This window comes from Nuphar pumila, chromosome 4 (genome assembly GCF_984573655.1).
Source record: "Nuphar pumila chromosome 4, dmNupPumi1.hap1.1, whole genome shotgun sequence".
Classification (NCBI taxonomy): domain Eukaryota; kingdom Viridiplantae; phylum Streptophyta; class Magnoliopsida; order Nymphaeales; family Nymphaeaceae; genus Nuphar; species Nuphar pumila.
In genome coordinates, this window is record NC_143252.1 from 137,236,963 (window position 1) to 137,258,445 (window position 21,483).

A 21,483-nucleotide genomic window follows, 5' to 3' on the forward strand; every position below is an offset into this window, starting at 1 on the left:
ATTCTCTCATTAATCCATAATTTCAACCAAGCATTTATGCATTTTAAGATTGGGCCAGGCTAGGCGGGCCGGACCCGGCTTCGCTTTACATTGGCCTGGGCCAATGAGTCGGGCCATAGGATTCTCTTCAAACCCGAGCCCGTTAAGAACCGGGCCAAAACCCAGCCAGTTAGTAAATGAGCCAGATCGGCCCGGTCCATTAGGGGGCCGGGCCTGCCCGATGCCCACCCCTAGTTTGCAGACTGTTATGATATTGTGCAGAAAAGCAGAGTCATATAAGTCATTATTCATAAAAGTAAGCATTCACCCAATGCAAGTAGGGTGCGGATGGCTGGAGAAGAGCTTGCCCAATGGCTAGAGTTGGGCCAGGTTGTCCATCCCCAGAAGAATGAAACTGTGTTCAATTCAAAGAGAAGTTACCATTATGGTTCAAGCATGGAGAACTTTTTCCCAGACCCAAGGGGTTTAGGGTAGTGGGATGGGGCCTAGACCGTTTGACGGGCATGTCTAGGTTCAAATTAATCCCATAGGTGCCACCCTCCTGCATAAGCCGAAGTTTGGCGACTCCCTGGGGTCGATGGGTAAACCCTCGGATTTTTACACTGACAGGACAGCGACCGTAAGTATGGTAGGTTGAGCCAGCGTGGCTAGGTCTCTGCGCCCGGGGGCCGTTTTTCTGAGTAAAAAAAAAAAAAATGGAGAAGTTTGTTCAAGAAGAATGAAGCTATCTGTTCTTTATTAAGCATGTCACTCAGTTTCGACATCCTATTACAGTTGGAGAAGTGTCAGATTAACTGTGAGCCTGAGGCATCTGCAGTCCCTCTTGCCTATCCATTTATCTAACTCTTGACCTCCAACATGAAAGTCATAAGCCTACCAGCCTGCCCAGGTATGCTGAGCTCTTGTGGGTTACTTGTTCTTTGTTACTTGAAGAGATATGTGCAAGCTTTTATTTTGACAAATCAGTTAATTGGGTGAAAGAAGTAATAGAAAATTTACTCTGAAAAGTTTCATCAAACTTATCATCAATGAGCCTTATCTCATCTGCTTAGGGTCCCCCAAAACTTTTCATCATCATTTAAAAGAAACTAAGACCATCTCAGAAGAGCATTAGATAAGATGATCTCAACCACAAGATCTTGAATTCAACTCCAACACTTGCCTACAAGGAAGAAAAAGAAAAGTGGAAAAGTATAATAAAGGTGATCATCTCTGGTACAGCAGCACTGTCTAAAGGACTAGGTACATCAACCTCTGTCAATTTGATCAGCCAGAAGGGCCACAACCAATTCCTCCATGGCCCAATTCCAGCTATAAATTTATGCAGGCATGCACGCGGACATGCCATGTGTTACCTATGCACATGTATGCCCATAAGCACATGTGTGCACACACATGCGTGCGCACACGCAGCACATATTTCCATACAAAGCCACAACCTAAACAAGCCAAAAAAAGTATATATGCAGGCATGATACTGCTCGTTGGGTCCACCACTCTGTGATCAATCAAAGTAGCAGCATAGTGCTAGTTTTGTGCCTCATGCTAATGAAATCAGATTGAGGTTAACCTTATGTCGATTTTTCCATATTCAATTTGAATTGTGCATAAGTCAGCGATCAAACCCACTGTTGAGAAGTCCAACCACATCGCGTAAATCTACCCATCAGACAAGTCCCATATTAGAACAGGCTGAGGCCTCCTTCAAGCCAAAACACACACCCTTCAACCGATGGTTTGGATGGGCTGGCTGAAAATTAAAGACACGGCTATCCTGGCCCAGGCCAGGCCACTCACCAACACTACAAGAAATTTGTGGATTAGCGACAACCTCAATCCATCGCTAATCTGTCGTTAATCCATCGTTAAATAGTTTAGTGACGGATTAGCGATGGATAACTTTCATCGCAAAATTTTAGTCGCTAATTAGCGACGAAAATTATCTATCGCAAGTTTCATCACTAATTTGCGATGAATTATCGAATGTCATGATTCGTCACAAGGCCATCGTTAATATGCAGAGATTTGGTTCGGAGACGGATTTTAATCTGTCGCTAATTCCATTGCTATTGTAGCGACAAAATTAACGACATATTAAAATTTATCGCAAAAATATTGGCCGATTCACTTTTGCGACGGATAAATATTTGTCCTTAATCCATCACTAAATTAGACGCTAATACTAAATAGCAACGGATAATATCTGTCGTTAATCTGTCACAAACAATAAAAAAAATTAAAAAATTTGTTTAAAACATAAATATCGAGAAAAAATTCTTGTGATACAATTTATATTTCCTGTACAATTTATATTTTTTGTGTATAAAAAATAAAGTACACATAAAAATACGTATAAAAAATAACTAAAACAATTTATCGATCCACTATAATCCTTGTCAAGTTCTAATTATTTATAAGTGAACATTTACAAAGATTTTCTTTTGAAACAATAAGAAGGTACAATAAATTCAACACATGAATCTAATCATCGCCAAGATTATATACATCAACTTCTTCATTTTCTTGATTTGCCCCTTCAGCTCCTCTACGTTGATTATCTCCAGCATCCTACAAGAGAAAAGAAAGGTTAGTACTGATAAACAAAATATAATGAAATAAATTATATGCAATGCACCTAAATTAAGGCAATCAAAGTAACATGAGTGAATTACACATAATTTAGCTAGCAATAAAGTGAAGGATATTAACAGAATTCAGATGTGTTCTAAGGCTGACATAAAAAATCCATAATGATTCAATCATGCAAATATGTGTTCTAATCATGCATATACTAGCGTGAAATCTAACGACATAAAATAAATCACATGAAACTTTCATACCTGAGAGGCACCTACAAACAAAGTTTCCCTGTTTCGAAAAAAGCTGCACAACTCATTACGAACAACGTCAAAAATTATTTCATGTAAATAGTCATGCATTGTGTCCTTAACAAGCTGGTGGACACCATCCCAAGAATTAGGTGGGTCAGTCGAATGCTTGGAGCTGATGCTGACGGAAGAAGTCTAAGAGTCGTGAATGGAGGAGGTAACGACTAGTGAAGTGTTCATATTACTCCTAAACCCGAACACACGACCCTTTTTTGGTTCACCTGTTGCAGTCACCCATGCTGCAGGATCAAAAGGCGGATGCTGAGTGGAGTCATCGCCATATCGCTCTACCATCTGTTGCTCGTATGACTCCTACAAAGTAATGGTTACAATATGAATTAATAATTAAGAATTATAATGTTTATGATAACATGTATATTACAATGTTTATTAATACAATAAATACATATCATTGTCGTTCTCCTCTTCTCTGATGCGAACTCTCCCGTTGTCTTACGTTTATATGTTTCAACAAACACATCCTTGTATGGTACAATGACTCCTTTTTCTGCTTCCTGCGAAGTTAAATGATAAAAAATTTATTTAACAGGTATGCAACAATACTTATAAAATTGACAATATATATTGATGAGTTATCATTTTCTTCAGGTGGCTCTCAAAAGTCCTAGATTCACCTATGTATAGATGGGCATCGGGCATCTTCGCTCAGTTTTGTGCAGCATTCGCTGAGCTGTTTTAAAATTCATGCTCTGCCCACTTGTCACATATTGCATCCCAAACATCTGACCTGATAGTAGAAGGGTCATGACCCTTCCACTGCAGTGGATCATCTATCCTGCCAGATGCTTTTCTTGTTGCAGTCTTCATATTGTGCAGCATGTCTGCAAATCGATTGGCAATCACCTTCTGCCACACCTTCCTCGCGTTCTGCTCCTCCATCGTAGTCGCGAAACGATTTGAAACATACAAATAATTTCAGAAAGTTAGTAGACATGACTATAAAAAAAATTTAAATATAAAACACATTAACTATGAAAAATGATTATATACCATGAATGAGGACCATAATCTGTCCAACACCTCCTTCGGGTACTCTTTCTATTGAGCGATCTATCATGGTAGATGTTTAACTAGTGAATGCCTAATCTCTCGTATTACCTCTTGTGCCTCGAACATCGCGTTGCACATGAATTGGTACACATTAACTATCAATATATAATATTTATAAGATAAGTATAGGATAAGTGAAAATAAAATACTTATGGTCGATTATCGATATACACTATTTGAATGAGTCATCGTGTGTCAGACTCAGAAGACCCTACATCCAGCGTTGTCTCGACACTTGTATAAACAACTGGTGTAGGTGGGTCATGTGCAGGCAAAGCATCATCTATATAAAAATGAGTTACAAAATTCACACAATACGCATTTAAACTAATCAAGTATACAATTAGTTAAATGATATACCTATCGAAGCAGCTCATGAAGATGAAGGCTGAGACTGACTACCACTGGGTGCTCGACCACTGTAACCTCCATGAACCATATTCTAACAAATAAAAAATATCATGCAATGCATTCAAACATTGCAATACCTTCAAATCATTGTAATACATTTCAATACATTCAAATCATTAACATCAAATATTGCAATACATTAAAACATAAGATATAACATCACTTGATAATCATGGATAACTTATCATTAACTTGCAATACAATTTGATCAGTTACATAACTCTATATCATCATGGATACATAATCAAATCAAAAATAAATTCATGCAAGACATTCAAACATTGCAATACATTCAAATCATTCAAGTCATTGCAATATATTCAAATCATAACTCTATACCTATCGAAGATACATAATCAAATCGAAAATAACTTCATGCAATACATTCAAACATTGCAATACATTCAAATCATTCAAGTCATTACAATACATTTCAATATATTCAAATCATTCACATCAAATATTGCAATATATTAAAACGTAAGGTATGATATCAATTGCTAATCATAGATAATTTATCCTTAATTTGCAATATAATTTTATTAGTTACACAACTCTATATCATCATGGATACATAATCAAATAAAAAATAACTTCATCTTAATTTGCAATATAATTTTATTAGTTACACAACTCTATATCATCATGGATACATAATCAAATAAAAAATAACTTCATGCAAGACATTTAAACATTGCAATACATTCAAGTCATTCAAGTCATTGTAATACATTTCAATACATTCAAATCATAACTTTATACCTATCGAAGATACATAATCAAATAAAAAATAACTTCATACAATACATTTAAACATTGCAAATACAATAAAATTGTCAACACCATCCATATATTCAAGTGATACCTCATTGTCAACTATCCTACGGTACATCCATTCACAGTTTGTAGTCATTTTGTCGTATGATATTACGGATATTATTATAACCAATTAAAAGAGAATCATCAGAATGCTATGATGAAGAAAATATCAAATTTATCATGCATTCGTGGTAGATGTAATGATTTGATCTCTCTCTCTCTCTCTCTCTCTCTCTCTCTCTCTCTCTCTCACACACACACACACACACATATATATATATATATATATATATATATATATATATATATATATATATATATCATACAATCACAAGAACTATGATGCATGCATTGATAACTTAATATTTTTATGTGCAAAACCATTCATTTGGAACATGTTTTTATGATAAAATTTCACATGAAAGTTATAATCAAATTGAAAGTAACTTCATGCAAGCATGGATACAATCACATCAAATATTGTAATACATTCAAATCATTCATATCAAAACAATGTCAAACATGTACCTGCAAGAAACACACTCCAATATCCCGCTAACTACTACCGTGACTAGCATGGAATCTGAACTCCAAAAATAAGAACACTTCTATTTTCATACATTAAAATCATGCTCAGCATGATCTCCGAACTCCATCAAAGCAGTCCTAGATATCCACAACTAAGTGAGTCTGTGAACAGAAAAGTGTTGCATCCAAGAAATTAAATAACATGTGATGCACATACATCACTTACTCACCACGGGTATTTACTCGATTTGCATTATTTTTGTCACTTACTTACTATGGGTCGCAGGGCACAAGCGAGATCCATTGAAAAATCTGCAAGAGACGCTATGTTAAAATGAAGTTTATTACCCAATAACAAGGAGGGTGACGCCTTCTGATGGAAATGAGCCCCGACAGAGAGATGCAGCCATCTGGTGAAAGCAAGACAGACAGGAGTGTTGCCCCTGCCAGCAATAAGATCAAGGCAGAGAGGTCTCGCCCCCTCCCATATCAATCATGAGGCAAGGGGATCCGCCCCCTGTCGGGCAAAATTTCCCGGTAGGGGGATCCACCCCCTACCAAGAAAAAAAGACAAGGGGTAGGGGGGCTTCGCCCCTTGTCAAAATTATCGAGGACAGGGGGCAAAGCCACCCCCTGTCAGGAAAAACAAAAGGGCAGAGGGCTTCTCCCTTTGCCGATCATTCTCCGACAGCAGACAGGGGGACCCCTGTTGGCAAAGTCAATAGGACAGGGGGGGGCTATGTCAGCATTCGAAAGGACAGGGGCGAAGCCCCCTGTCATGCTGGAGAAAAAGAGGATAGGGGCGGAGTCCCCTATCCTGTCAAAGAGATCAAGGGCAAGGGGAGGGCATGGCAGAGGCGATCGGGGCCTCTGCCAACCCCCACCGACTACACAGGGGTGGGGAGGGCCCGATAGAGGCTGTTGGGCTTCTGCTGGCCCTCTGACAACCTTAGGGGGAAGGGGGAGGGTTACCTGTGGACGGAGTTTGTCGAACGAAGCTCGTCGAAAAACCCAGAGGGGGGAGCAACGAGAGAGAGAACGAGAAGAGAAAGAGAGATGAGGTCGATGGGCGTCGGGCGGGTGACGGGAGGTCAACAGGCGTCGGTTGGGTGGGCGACGGGAGGTCACCGATCGGGCGGGCGATGGGAGTCTGATGAGCGGCGGGTGGGCGACTGATGAAACAGAAAGGAAAAAGGGGCTGCATTAGAGATTTACGAAAAATTTAGCGACGGATTCGCGATGGCAAAATTTTGTCGCAAACGTCGTCGCAAATGTGCGATGAAGTAGCGACAGAAAATTTTTGTTGCTAAGTCGTCTCGAAGTTGCTACGGAATTTGAGACGGAATTGTTTCGTCGTGAATCCATCGCTAATTCGTGACGGATTCCTGACAGAATTTTTTTCGTTGCTAATTCAGCAAATAATTCAAATGTTAGCGATGGATAGTTTTCTCTAGCTAATATGTCGCAAATTTCCGTCGCTAGTTAGATTTTTTCTTGTAGTGCAAGAGTCAAACCATAGTTAGCAAAACTCAGTTTAAAACACATCCCTTTCAATAGAACTTTGAAAATGAAAAGGCAATTGAAACATTGGCCCATGTCGGGTCTGTTTTGAAAAGGGCTGGGTCACAAGCGGCTCATCATAGTCCGGTCTGGTGCCTAGTCCTAGCTGCAAGAAACATCACTGATATGTACGTGATGGTAGTGTCAAATTGTTGTTCCTTAAAAAAAGATGGTGCCAAAATTTGCAAGTCCATGTTGGGTAAACCATACGTCCCCAAATTTTTTTACCCCATCCTGGTTGCTCCAACTTTGCAATTTAAGTTGGTCAATATGATAAAAAACAATATCCTCCTTCATTGGAAAAAGAAACACTCATCATATTGAATTTCTTTGGTTAGGCAATGGAGAAGATAATTATGAAGTCAGTCTTCACTCTTTAGGAAACTACATGCATATTTTTATAATTGGAGTGATAACGTTGGAAGGTTAAGTGAACAAAGTTTGGTGTTCAAACGAACCATGTAGTCATCCACAAGGGCTCCATAAACCCGTTAGGTGGGTCAGCTTAAGGCGTTTAAGTTGAAGGACATCATGAGTTCAACACCAAAGTGTGTCCCTTGTCTCAAGCTCCAAACTAACAATAAACTATTTTGATGGGCAGGAGAGGAGTGCTCATGATGAAGTTTTACACTACAGGCAGCTAAATAAGGTCACAGTTAACATGGCGCCTGTAACTTGATGTTTGAGCAATAATGATGGTTTTTCCTCATTACATATATTTAAAAAAAAAAAACAATGACATAGATGGCATTAATTTTTGGCACAATACTTGGCTTCAAACTAAAAAGTATGACAAATATCGATCAATTTACATTAAAAAAATATAACAAACATGGCCAATTTTACTTTATTTTTTTATAGTTTTGCACTTTGTCATGAAGCGTGTTTTTTCATGTGACAACTTACATGGTACCTGATTTTTTCAGGCAACAACTTACATGAGGGTTAATTTTTTCAGGCAACAATTTAAATGACGCCTAATTTTTTCAGGCAACAACTTAAAAAAGTGGGTTTAATTTTTCAAGCAACAAAAAGACAAAACTGTCAAGAAAAAAATCAATTGTCCCCGATTCGTTACATCTAGTTCACAGAATCTCTACCTTATGCCTAAAAGCTAGTGCCATCTACTTCTTTGTAAAAAATTACATGGTTAAGAGAAGCATTACACTTGGATATCCCCTTAACGTTGAGACTAGACGTTCTTCATTTTGCTTTTTGTTTTTGCAAAGTCAAAAAAGGAAACAGGGAAGCCAATTCCAACTTTTTTTTTGAAACTTAAGGTCCCCCTTCCTTTCCTTTTTCTTTGAACACTCGTATTCCTGGCTTTTATTCTCTTTCACAATGTGGGGTCAATACTTAATAAAAAATCTGAGGTTTATGATGCATCAATCTTGGTATTGACAATGATGAATCACCACTTGCCATGGACCAGTGTCCCCCTTGAACGTGAATGGACCATGTAAACCTCCACCAAATAACGGCAAATTTCTTTGTTCTAATTGTGAATCTGTCCAATCATCATGATGGTGCCATTTGTGATTGTTTATATATATATATATATATATATATATATATATATATATATATATATATATATATATATATATATATATATATAGAGAGAGAGAGAGAGAGAGAGAGAGAGAGAGAGAGAGAGAAACCGCCTCCAAGAACACAGACTTAGTCGCGCTAACTTTACCTGTCATACTTACGATCACTGTCCTGGCAGCGTAAAACTTATTGTACCAACATCAAGAAAATTTTACTGTTCTACAGGTTTGTGTCATGCATGGTTGTTTTAACGTATCACCAGATCCAAGAGGCAGCTTGAAGCACGCTTCATGTGAGATCCGCAACCCAAGAAGTATTGTGGGATTCAGAAAAGATTCGGATGAAAATGGCAGTACCGCATCTAACTTTTGCATGTAATCAGATTCAGATATCCATCGGATTCAGTCACAAGAACTTAAACCAAGTCTGAATTCAATTCGTAATCATATTTGATTTGCCAAGTCCGGTTGGGGTCGATTGTTGAACAACATCCAATCCATTACTATCCCTAATCGCATCGTTTTAGCTGTAAGTGTGAAGATCAATATTGTCAGTATCGGTGTGTATTTGTGTATAGGCTGATATGTATCGTATCTTATTCGGAATAAAATCCATATGCTTCACCCCTGAATCGGCCATTTTTTAATAATATAAAAAATACTTAAAATTATTTTTTTAACATTTTTTAATGGCTTTAACATGTGTTACTTTTTTTTATTGATGCATAATATTTTTATTTTATTTTTTGACCGTATTCACCTGAATCATTGGCCAAACGATACGGGGCAGATACCGATACTGACAACATTGGCAAGGATCTTTTCCAAGTTGGTTGGATTATGGACAAGATCCACCGGTCCAAAAAATATATTGGGGGATAAGTGTCCCCACCTGAGCCCCTGTACAGATATGCGATCCACGAAAAAATTAAGTGACTAAAAAGAAATAAAAAGATGACGCAGAGCATATATTCCTTTTTGTAGGAATCGGAATTGTTCAGGTTACCTAACTAATAGACTAGCGTATAATGGCTTGTTTACAACAATTTGCAATGTTCTTCATGTTGGTTGGAAAATAGGCCAGTTGGTTCATCAAATATATCATGAGGAAGAAGTATGACAATGAAATTCGAATCCTTAGTTTGAAGATATGTCTTCTTTTTTTACTACCAAGGAGCCCTCTCACTGCGTCACTTAATAGGCCCGCTTTCCTACAAGGTAAAACTCGGAGTTGAGGACACAACCATGCAACCTTCCTTGCTCAAACCATGATAAAGCCAATGGCAGCCACCATGAGGCAGCGGGATTCAATACTAGGCCTTCAGCTTGGCACAGGACCCCGCTGGTAACCACCGCACGGTGGTCTAATTGGTAGATATGTCGATTCATTGAAATAATTTATGTGCAAATTGCTTTAAATGGTGCTCTTGCATTGAGACTTTGTATTATTTATACTTGTTACTCCTTTTTTCCATCGGCTTGAATCAGCTACAAGAACAAGTTGGTATCGGTGCACTTTGGGCGGGCAAATCAGAATGTAGGTTTGGTGGGCATGTAAACAGGTTGGTTTCGAGTGGGATGTAGATATTACTGAATCTGACATAATCGAATATGGCCCAATTAGATTCAAAGCAGAATGTGAAAAGTTATTATCAAATCCAGATCCAGTTACTTCAAAACAACTAAGCAGATACACTTTTATACGTGTAGTCTTATTTAGATGTTAACAGAATTCGGACTCCATTCTAAACCTTTTTTTTTATTTATAACCCGAAGAAACTGCATCTGTCATGAAGACCTGGTCGTGCTGGCTCAGTCGGCCATACTTACGGTCGTTGTGTCGGCCGCGTAAAACTCCAAGGCTAACACCCCTGCCACCAAGCATTATGTTACGCATTGGCTTGCGCAGAGGGGTGACACCCATGGGAATCGAACCTTGACTGCCCGTCTAGCAGCTAAGGCCCCATCCCAATATATATGACAACCCCCCTTGGGACCTCCATTCTAAACCTTCAAAACCGAAAGGGCCAATTTATCTAATCAGAAATTTAATGTACTACCTAACCTAACTAAATTGTGTATCTTGGATGCCTACAAACGAGTGGAGATCCAAGGAGTGCTTAAGTGCCCCGACTATGTGATGCAGCCAATCACATGATAGCATTGCATGGGGCTCACAACAGCAGATTGTTAGTCCCACATTGAATGTTGTCATGTGATTGACTATGTCACATAGTCGAGGAGCTTAAGCTCTCCCTGGATTCTCTCTGTAAAACCTGCGAATTTTCGATAACTTTTATGAGGAATAAATATGAATTTAGTGATAAAATTTTATTATAAACATAAGTTGGGATTTAACTGCAAATTGAAGTCCAATTTGGAATTAGGATGAATTTCGAGTTGAAATTTTATTTTGAATTGGGTTTTGATTTTTAAGCAGATTTAATCTAGACTTAATTTGGATTTAATTTTGGGGTTTATTTTGAATAAAATTTTGAATTTTAATTTATATTGGACTGGTAGTGAGTGTGCATTTAAATTTAGAGTTCTATCAAGTTTAGATTCTGATTTGAAATTTTAAAATTAAATTTGGTTTTAATTTGGATTTAATAAATAGGTCTCAGATATTATAACTTGATTCCAATTTGATTTGAATTTTCAACTAAATTAGTATTTAATGGAATGCCAATTTGAATTTGAATTACTCATTAATTTGAATCTTATTTAAGTTTGAAATATGAATTTGAATTTGAATTTGAATGTAATACCGATAGATTTTTTGTAATTAATAAATAGTTAAAATATATATTTTTATATTTAATATTAGGTAAAATTTAAAATTTTAATTAAATGCTAACTCAATCTTGAATTTACATGTTAAATAGAGACATAATTGAATTTTGTGTAAAATTGAATTTAAAAGTGAAGTTAATTAGAGTTAATTTATACTTAGTATTTAATTTAATTCAAGAACAATTTCATTTGAATTTAAATTTGTATTTGGATATGGATTTGATTTGGATTTCTTAAATGGGTTTGGATCCCAATTAGATTTTAAATCCAAAAGAAAACCCCATATAATAATTTAAAATAATTAATTTATGAAATAAAAAATGAATTAATTACAATATATAAAATAGTAGGAGTCCAATGGACTGGACATCCCCCTACGTGGGTCCAGCCTAATGGTATTCTACACAAACTAAAATGAGAATGGAATCTGAAAATTTTTATTAAGAAACCTCTCTAAAACCCAAGTCAATGAATTTAAAAGTTTCCGATTTGAAACTTAGGAAAGACTAACCTAATATATAAGACTTAGAGATTTTTTTAAGTTAGGGATTAGGAAAGGGATCTCCCTAAGGTGGGACGTCCCACCCTAGTGAGTCCTCTTATTATGGCTAGAACCTCTACTTGAGGCAAGCCAAAGGGAGAATTAAAACATACTAAAATAATTTAATAGGGTTCAAAAACTAAAGTTTGCAAAATTTTCTATTATCATTAATAAATCAATTAAGCTTGGGACTTTTGGAAAAGTTCCAAAAAGGAAAACAATGGGCCCACAAAAATTGAAAAAAAGGAAGGGATGTGTTACGCCCCGAGATTTCTAACTTGAAAAATTCAAGAAAATTTTGAAACTTTTGCCATTGGTTTAAAATCAATTTTTATAGCACAGTGGAAATGGATTTAAGATTTAAGTACTTGGAGACACATAGTGCAACAGAAGAAAAAACTTTGGGTGTTTATTATGTTATGTATTTTAGATTTTCTAAAGGTCTAACTACCTGAGGTCCAAAGCGGGCAACCCATGACCGAGAGATTGCTCTCGCAGAGGAATAATAAGAATTAGGATGCATCATGTACTAACTACAATAGTTCAAGACCTATCACATAAGACACATTGATAGCCTTGGCCTCCTAACCTCCAAGTGACTAGAGACCAACTGGGACGCATTGCTCTCATAAAATATCAAGAAGATAGATGAACCTATCATGTGTCACTCGAGGCATGTACTGACTACCTTCTCTAAGGTAGCGCAAATTCGTAATGGGTTATGAGGGTTGTCTATCTCATAACTCATTTGTTTGCTCTAGTACCTTGAATCATACGAGCATTATGCCAAGTGAAGGCAAAACAACATTTATTTAGGTGTGCATGTTCAACATTTATAGCATACATCCTTTGCACTTGTAAGGTCCTTCATAACCCCAAGCTTGTTATATAGTTAACACTCGTATACATACACATGCCTTACAATACGAAAATAAATGCATGTCACACCCCAATTATCAATCGATTGTTTCAAACCCCAAGCTCCCACATAAGCTACGCATATTGCCAAAGGTAACATCTCATTTCATTAAGCATACAAGTTCTAGTGTTCCAACAGTTAATACACTCGTATTTAGAAACTAACAAGGTATTTTGAAAATTACAGAAAGAACTAGATTCATCACAATTAATCATACCCATATCCAGTTAAACAACTTTTTCTCAGCTTCAAACCATCATAAACCTGCAACCAGGGTCAAAATAGGGCAGGGTAATTTCAACTTAGGAGTCGACTCACCTCACTCAGGAGTCGACTCACAAAGTTTTGGGGTTGACACCTTCTGAACAGAAAACTTTTTTAGTTCATCAAGGGTCAACCCATCAACCTCCAGGGCCAACTCTTTGCTCAAAAGAGTCGATTCCCAAACGTCGGGGTTGACACTCTCTTCAGAAGAGTTAACTCGCACCATGTCATGGGTCGACTCATGAAGTGCCAAATGTCAACTCTTGAACAGATGAGTTGCCTTGCATAAATTAGGAGTCGACTCTTTTCAAAAGAGTTACCTCCAACAAATCGGAGGTTTTTCAAAAAGAAAATTCACATAACATTGTTCATCAAGAAAAATAAGCCAAACATCGAAGAATACAATGTTTAATACACAAGAGTCGACACTCCTAGAACCAAGAGTCGACTCTTGCTCAACAAGAGTCGACCCAGACTCTCAAGGATCAACCCTAGACTCAGCAAGATTCGACCCCCAGGAAACAGGGATCGACCCTCATGTGTCAAGGGTTAATATCCGACAATACGCTATAAGAGTTGACCCAAGGGTCGTCCCTTGTCAAAAAGCTCAGTTCCCAAGAAAGGAAAATGAGTGTCTCTATGACACAGTCTCAACTTTCCATAATCGCTTTGTCTAAGCTACTCAGTACCTAAAATGTTTTAGTATGGGGTCGAAACAGCCCCCAGCAAAAATACAATAACAAAACATACTTGCATAGAAATAGGTATACATGCAATAACAATTTTTTCATGTAAATAAGTAATTATCAGTGCAGATAAATAATAGATAAATATCATATGCAATAGTCTTACCCACGCATGATTATTCAATTTATGCATAACTTACCATTTCAAGTGAATCAATCATCGCAGGCATGAATAACTTATAATTCTTTTCATTTACATTTTCTTTCTTAAATGGTGCATTTCATGCTTCATTATATGTACAATACACTTATGTTTATCTTTCATAACTCTCTGTGGGTACATAGATATACGAATTAGAGGCTTGCCTGAAGGGTATATTTAATCAACTTGTATTTTATTACTCTAGCCTTGTGCATCCTCTCCGGTCTTAAGGTGAGGAACGATATAATCAAGAGAGAAACCCTAACACCTGCAACCTAATATATCAAAATTTACTTTCAGCTGAAGCCTTATTCACTACCACCCTGCGGCCTCTGTGATAGCTATCCCCTATCTCTGTGGTTAGGGAAGTAACATTTCATGCTTAACAATATGTCATGGAGCCTTGTATACCACTTACTCTCTTATTCTAACCTACAAGAGAATTATTATACACATTCTTTATCATTTGATTAACTTTCTTGACATACATGCTTTAAACAATAATTGATCTTTTACAACTACAATAGCCTCTACTAGCATAAGCATGTATGCTTTCAATTAACCTTATCATAAGGTTTTCAGCCGCCCATTTTGGGCACTATCACATATTGGTTCAGTTGACCACGCACAAGGTCAGGAGTCACTCATCCGAGGTCAAGCCATAACAATTTCATAACACGCTTTTCATAATGGATATTATGTCATACATGCATATATCATTCAATATCATTTTATCATTCATAAGCATAAATATCATGCTAACATGTATCATAAATTCTGAAATACACTATTGGGTGCATGTTCATAAAAATTCAAAATACGCGAATATGCTTATAAAGCTTAAACATATACATGTCTTTATTGAAAACATAATTAAAATATTCACATATGGATAATTTGAGAACTTTTTTGCACACATGCATATTTTTGCTCAAAAAATCCAATGGTTTCGTAAAAGACACTTTTCTCAAAAAACATGCAACATGAACAAGAATATATATATATATATATATATATATATATATATATATATATATATATATATATATATATATATATAAACTACATAAATAAATAAATTCACATATTTAAAAAAACCTAAAACTACGCATATATATTAAGTTATCATAAACCTACCTCGTAGTGTGTGAAGAGAGAGCGAGTGTCAAAAAAATGAGAGGTGGAGTGGGTGCTGGTTGGGCACACCGGTGGTAGTGTTGATGACTTTTGCTCACCTGATGAGAGGGTGGCCACCGTGAACCACCATGAGAGTGAGTGAAAATAAGTGAGAGGAGGAGAGGATAAGTGAATGAGAGTGAAAGGTGAAGGGGGGTATTTATAGGAGCGAGAGCAATTGGGTAGGTGAAAAAGAAGGGGAGTAGGTATGGGGCTATAGGTAGTAGGTAAGAGGCTTGATGGAAGGGCTTTAATAGGGATGTGAGGGGTAGAGGTGATGGACATTTGGGTTTGGATTTGGTGAGACCCACTTGGGTCTCATTAAATCCAAATCCAATCTCTAATATTATGTATATATGTTTTTAATTAAATTCATTTGGGTCTTATGTGGATCCAAAATCTTATTATATATATTTATTTTTGCAGAATCCACTTGGGTCTTCTAAATGGATCCAAAAATATTGTTTTTAATGGGATCTGATTGGGTATCTAAGTGGATCCAGTATCTTATTTTTTAGTGAGATCCAATTTGGTCTCCAAATAGATCTAAAATACTTTCCGCATTAGAGGGGATCCATTTGGACCTCAATTGGATCTCAATCTCTTCTATGTCTGGTTTAAACCCCAATATGGGTCTAAACCCTACCCAAACCCATTTAGGTTGATTTGAATCATATGAAGATCTAAATACCTTGTAAAAAAACTCATAAATTCCCTGATTAAATATCTAATAACTTGAATAAATGTTGAATTATTACTGATAATGAATTTGCTAATTTAATTGATCGATAATTTGTTAAAAAAATAATGTTTAACTCAATTACTCACAAAAATTACTCTTTTATTCATTTTGAAACTTTAGAGAAATTTGCAAATTTTACAAAAATGCCAATCAAGATGGTGCATAAGAAAGCGAGTGACAGCATAGGAAGCAAAAGCACGAAAAGGATGGTGATATGAACAAAATTGGCCCATTTGTTGAACAAAGAGATGAGGCACGATCAAGATATTGTGAAAATTAGAGTGTTGGCATGTCCTATCTCTGGTAAAAGAAGAGGGAAAATAGAACCACTACCCAAGCCAAGGAGCTTACTCCGAAGAGCCCTGACAAATGATGATTGAGACAAGATTCGGCATTTTTTAACCTACTTGTTACGTACATGTAAAAAAATATATTTTAATATCACATAATCCTATGCAATTCGTGTAAGAAAACCTACCTTAAAGAAATTTGTAAAGCTCTACGAGGTGAAGCAAAACACTACATAAGGTGGCAGCTGTTGTAAATGTCTGGCAAGAATGGTGGCTGATACAGTGGTAGTGGGTAGGTGGCGATACCGGCAGAGGTGGTGTGTTGGCAAGACCAAGGGCAAGAAGGACAGTCTAGTCCAGCAGTTGGGTGATGTAAGGCAGTAAGGTGGTTTCAAAGGAGGGAAGTGGTGGCACAAGATGGTAATGGGCACAGTCGGTGGTGGAGGAAAAAACCAGTTGGGTGCTCTTAAACATGGGTGAGGCAAAGAGGAGAGTGTGTGAGTATGAAAGAGAGAACACGGGAGTGAGAGAGGTGAGGGAAATGAGAGAATGGAATGGGTTTTTGAAAGTGTCTCATGTGGGTATTTATAGGGAAAATGGGTGTAGGGGTGGTGATGAGCGTTGACATTCAACACTTGTAAAAAATGAATTTACAAGTGGAAAGGGGGGTAATATGTGTATGGGCTTCAGAATTTGGGTCTGGGTTGGATCCAATTGAGATCCAATCCAAGTCCAAACAGAGTTTAAGCTGGTTGGGTGCCTAGTTTGGTTAACTAGGTCCAAACCAGTTTACATACTAAAATTTCAACCAAGTCTGCTTTAAAAAAAATATAATTGAAATACCCTATTAAGCAATTTTAGAAATGACCATTAGGTCTCTTGGGCAGTTTGGATGATCATGACCCTCGGGTCATAATTTTCCCCGAAACTTATCTAAAATATCTATAATGCCCCTAGAATTTATCGAGCGTGCTTCGAACTCGCTTCAACTCCGATTTTGATGAAATATAGACCGTTATTCTTGAAATTTTGATATGAACATAACTACAAATTTGAAAGCCATAAACTATGCCTCAAAATTTTGTAATATTTTACTTAAACTTTTTGGATATTACAGGATGGGAGGCTTATTGGGATTTAGAAATCCCAAGAAGCATTTAAAAGGAGAGGGCTCACACGCCCTTCCTTTTTTATTATTCTCTCTCCTATTCTTCTCTCTACTCTCTTTTCCCCCTCTTTATCTCCTCCTTTGGAGCTTTGTGGTGGTGTTGCTGTGCAAGGAGGAACAACCACGACCCAGAGGAGGTGTCCTATTCAAGCCTACGACTAGCGGGTTTGGTGTTCATGATTCTAACGATTAAGGTACAGGTTTTAAATTGATATGGGTAGATTGGGATTAGTATGCACGAGCATACTTCCAGTAAAACATGTTGTTGAATCTGTATGTCAGTCCTAACATAACTGGGACTGATATTAGTTCAGATTTGATGAACACCAAAATTGGTTTTTTTGGAAAAACCTTTATTTTGGTACCAAAGCAAGGTTTTTCCCAAAAAATGGTTTAGGTAAACTCAATAATCAAACCTAATCTAGTTCAACCATGGTGCAAACCAGATTAATCCCATGTAAATTCAAATTTTGAAAAAAAAAATTATGGGACATTTTGGAGGCATGCACATTGGATTGGATTTGGCTTGTGAAACCGATACCAAGATTGGCCCATGTAAGGGTCAGTCTTGGGTCTGAGCCTGTGAAAGACTGATAGGTTCTAGATGAGTCCCAGATCGAATATGGACTGATTTGGTTCTATAAAAAAATTTATAATTCTATTTTTTTATGTCCCATGTACCCGTATGGAAGTCGGGTATGAGCATTAGATGGATCTTCTCGAAAGTGATAGTAAGATGGTTCATAGAACTGATCCACTTGTGGATCAGTTCTGAATAGACCTTAGAAACAGACTAGACCAGTCCTTAAGTGGGCTGGGTTGGTTCGGTTTCAATATATATTATGGGCTCTTTTTGAATAAATAAAATATTTTTTTTATTTAGTCTCAATGGTAACAATTCATTATTTATTGGTTGTAAGCATGCTATATTACTATTCAATTCATATATTTATTATGTAATCTTAATACAAATGGTACCTAAATAATTTATACACCTGTCTAAATGAACTTGTGCCAGCAGAGTCAAATATTCTTTCTTTAAGCTGGATTTGTTCATACTAAACAAGTTGTTCATGGCTTCACTCACTAAGTTTATTCAACATCGTTGAATGAGTTTTATAGATGCCAAACAAAACCAAGTTGGAGACGTCAATAGTTCAGATTAATAGGATCACACCATGCACAAACACACATGTACACAAAACAAGCATGAGTTCTTGGGTTTTGATTCTATGATATATAAAAGAGAATAAGTAACAAATATCATATTAATTGAACAATCTCAACTTGTTTTGCCTTTTTTATTTGTTTGCTTATGTAAGGTGCATTCTAGTAAATTGCGTATGTTAGTTATGTTCTATAATTTGGGCTTTCAGTCATAACCAAAATTACGCTCGTAATGTGTTTTCTCATCTTAGTTTGATGCTTTCTTCTTCTCAAAAAGAATAATGCAGACCGGCTGAAATCTGTCGATACCCAGCCAGCTACTCTTGTGATGTCACAGGGCGCTGCTGCCTTGAAACACTACAGGTCGGTGTTGTTGTGATGGTCGAAGGGCAGCAGCAGCAGCTGCACCTCCTTAGTGGCAGCAAGCTGAGGCCAGCCCGTCTCTAGCTTGCCACTTTGCCTATGTCCCCAGCAAAAAAGAAATAAAAAGAGAGAAAAAATGTTTATGTGCTTGTTAACATGCTAATAAATTGCTTATGTAAATGATAACAGACTACTATCTGTAAAATGTTCATAACTCTCACTCTCTTTAGAGTTTTTACGAACGGTTTATGACGTATGAAAGCTTACAAACGAGAACATTTGTAACAGAAAATCACGTGTACAACATAGTGGTTAATGTAATAGCGAGGTAAATATCGCTTAAACTGGATCCCGAACCGAATACTAGCTGGTTAAGTTATGTGAAGTATGAACTTCTGATGTTAATGTAGTGATTTAAATGACATATTAGCATGATATTATACCTGTAATGTTATGTAAATACATGTTTTAATTTTTTAATAAGCTTGTTATTGAATAAATTATTATTGCATGATGCCATTGAATGAATTCTTTTATTGAATTGCAAGTGCATGTGTATTGAAGTGAATGGCATGTAACAATATATAGATGCATGATGTGAATCATATTCAATGTCGATGAATAAATGTAAATGTGTTATAATTAGCATACATGGCATGAAAGGATTAATGGAAAGATGCCCAAAATAAAGGCATGAATCATTGAGATAGATTCATTATGTGTGTGCATAAAAAGCTATATAATTAATGTAAATAAAAAATAATATTTGAACAATAATTATATTGCCCGTTACAATGAGGGTAAGCGATATTCTAGGTTTTGTGGGACCAAGTTTTAAGCATGAAAGGTTGCTTCTCCCCAACCATAGAGAGAGAAAACCTTCACGGTAGTCGTGTGGTAACAGGTAAAGAACTCATAAGTGATCAGGCTAGAGGTGTTGAGAGCTCTCTTTCAATAAGGTCACCCTTCATCCAGGATTGATAAAAGGTATTCGGTCAAAGTTAAACCACAACTTGTTTGAAAATACCTTTCTTGAGTTGTGACTTTGATATAGGTAAAGCCTGTGTTAGTACCCATAAGGTTAAGAAGTGAAACACTAATTGCATGTGTATTAACTTAGCCATGACATGCATTATTTAAAAAGAAAACTTAAATAAAAAAAGTTAAAGTCACTCATGCATGAAAGAGTTATTGTTTTGTATTGGTAAGTGCTTATACTATCTATCATGCATAAAGTTAGTGTTTGCCTATGAATTGATTCGTGTTATGCAACTGTGACCATTCATAAATTTAGTATAATTTTTAATCAATTTATGATATGCAATAGGTATTGAAAGCATATAAAATGATTATTTGGTTAAATGATTAATTGTAAAGTGAATAAATTATGTTCATGTATATTGATTCAGTTTATCTATGTTTGATTTAGTACCTTCTACTCTCGGTGAGTCTAATCCAAAAATTACATGCCTGACTGAGGATGTCTTGTGATGGCGGGATGTTGCAGCGGGTCGAGAACCAAACCTTTTCCTTTTGCGAGCGTTTTTGGAGTAGATACTAATTTGTTATTTTGAATATTTTATGAACTCTAATGTTAATTCAAATTCATGGGACAGTATTAAACTATATGATGCAAATGATAAACTTGATTTAATTCAATGTATGGTGTGATAGTTATGTAACCTACTTAATTTCTTTAACTGAATTTATTCACAAATGATTTTTTTTGTTGTGATTTTCAAACTATTAAAAAAATTCAAAATTTTTGGATTAAAATTTTGGGGTGTTACACCCTCTCCCTGCAAACTCCTTGTCCGAGCTTTAGAAAAAGAATGAGAAAAGGAAAACTACTTTGATCTGGTTTTGCTCGCATGTGGCTTACTTTCTGTCAGATAAACCCTCTTTTTCCTGTCAAAACCTTTGTCATGCCTACCAACATGTCCGTTTGTTGCAAGTAAGGCTGGTAAATGAGCAAGTCTGGATAGTAAACGAGCAACCAACATGTTAGGGTTGGATCTAGGCATTACCAAGTCCGACTTAATCAGGTTTAGCTTACTCAAGTTCAGATACTGATGAAAAAATATAAAACCAAACCTGAATCCGACTAGCATAAAACCTGGTATTTACACTCAGGTCAGGTTTTTAGTTGTATTCGGGTTCGGGTTTGAATGCATAAAACCAAACCTGCTTGATAGACTCGGATTCGAGTTGGGCATCAGGTTACAATCGAACCGTTTAGACGTCTAGCGTGAGTGCTATACAAGCCTAAGAGGGTCATTGGCTAGACATTTTACCCAGATCCAAAGTTATATTGGATCAGACTAAACACCCGTCCATATGCTCTA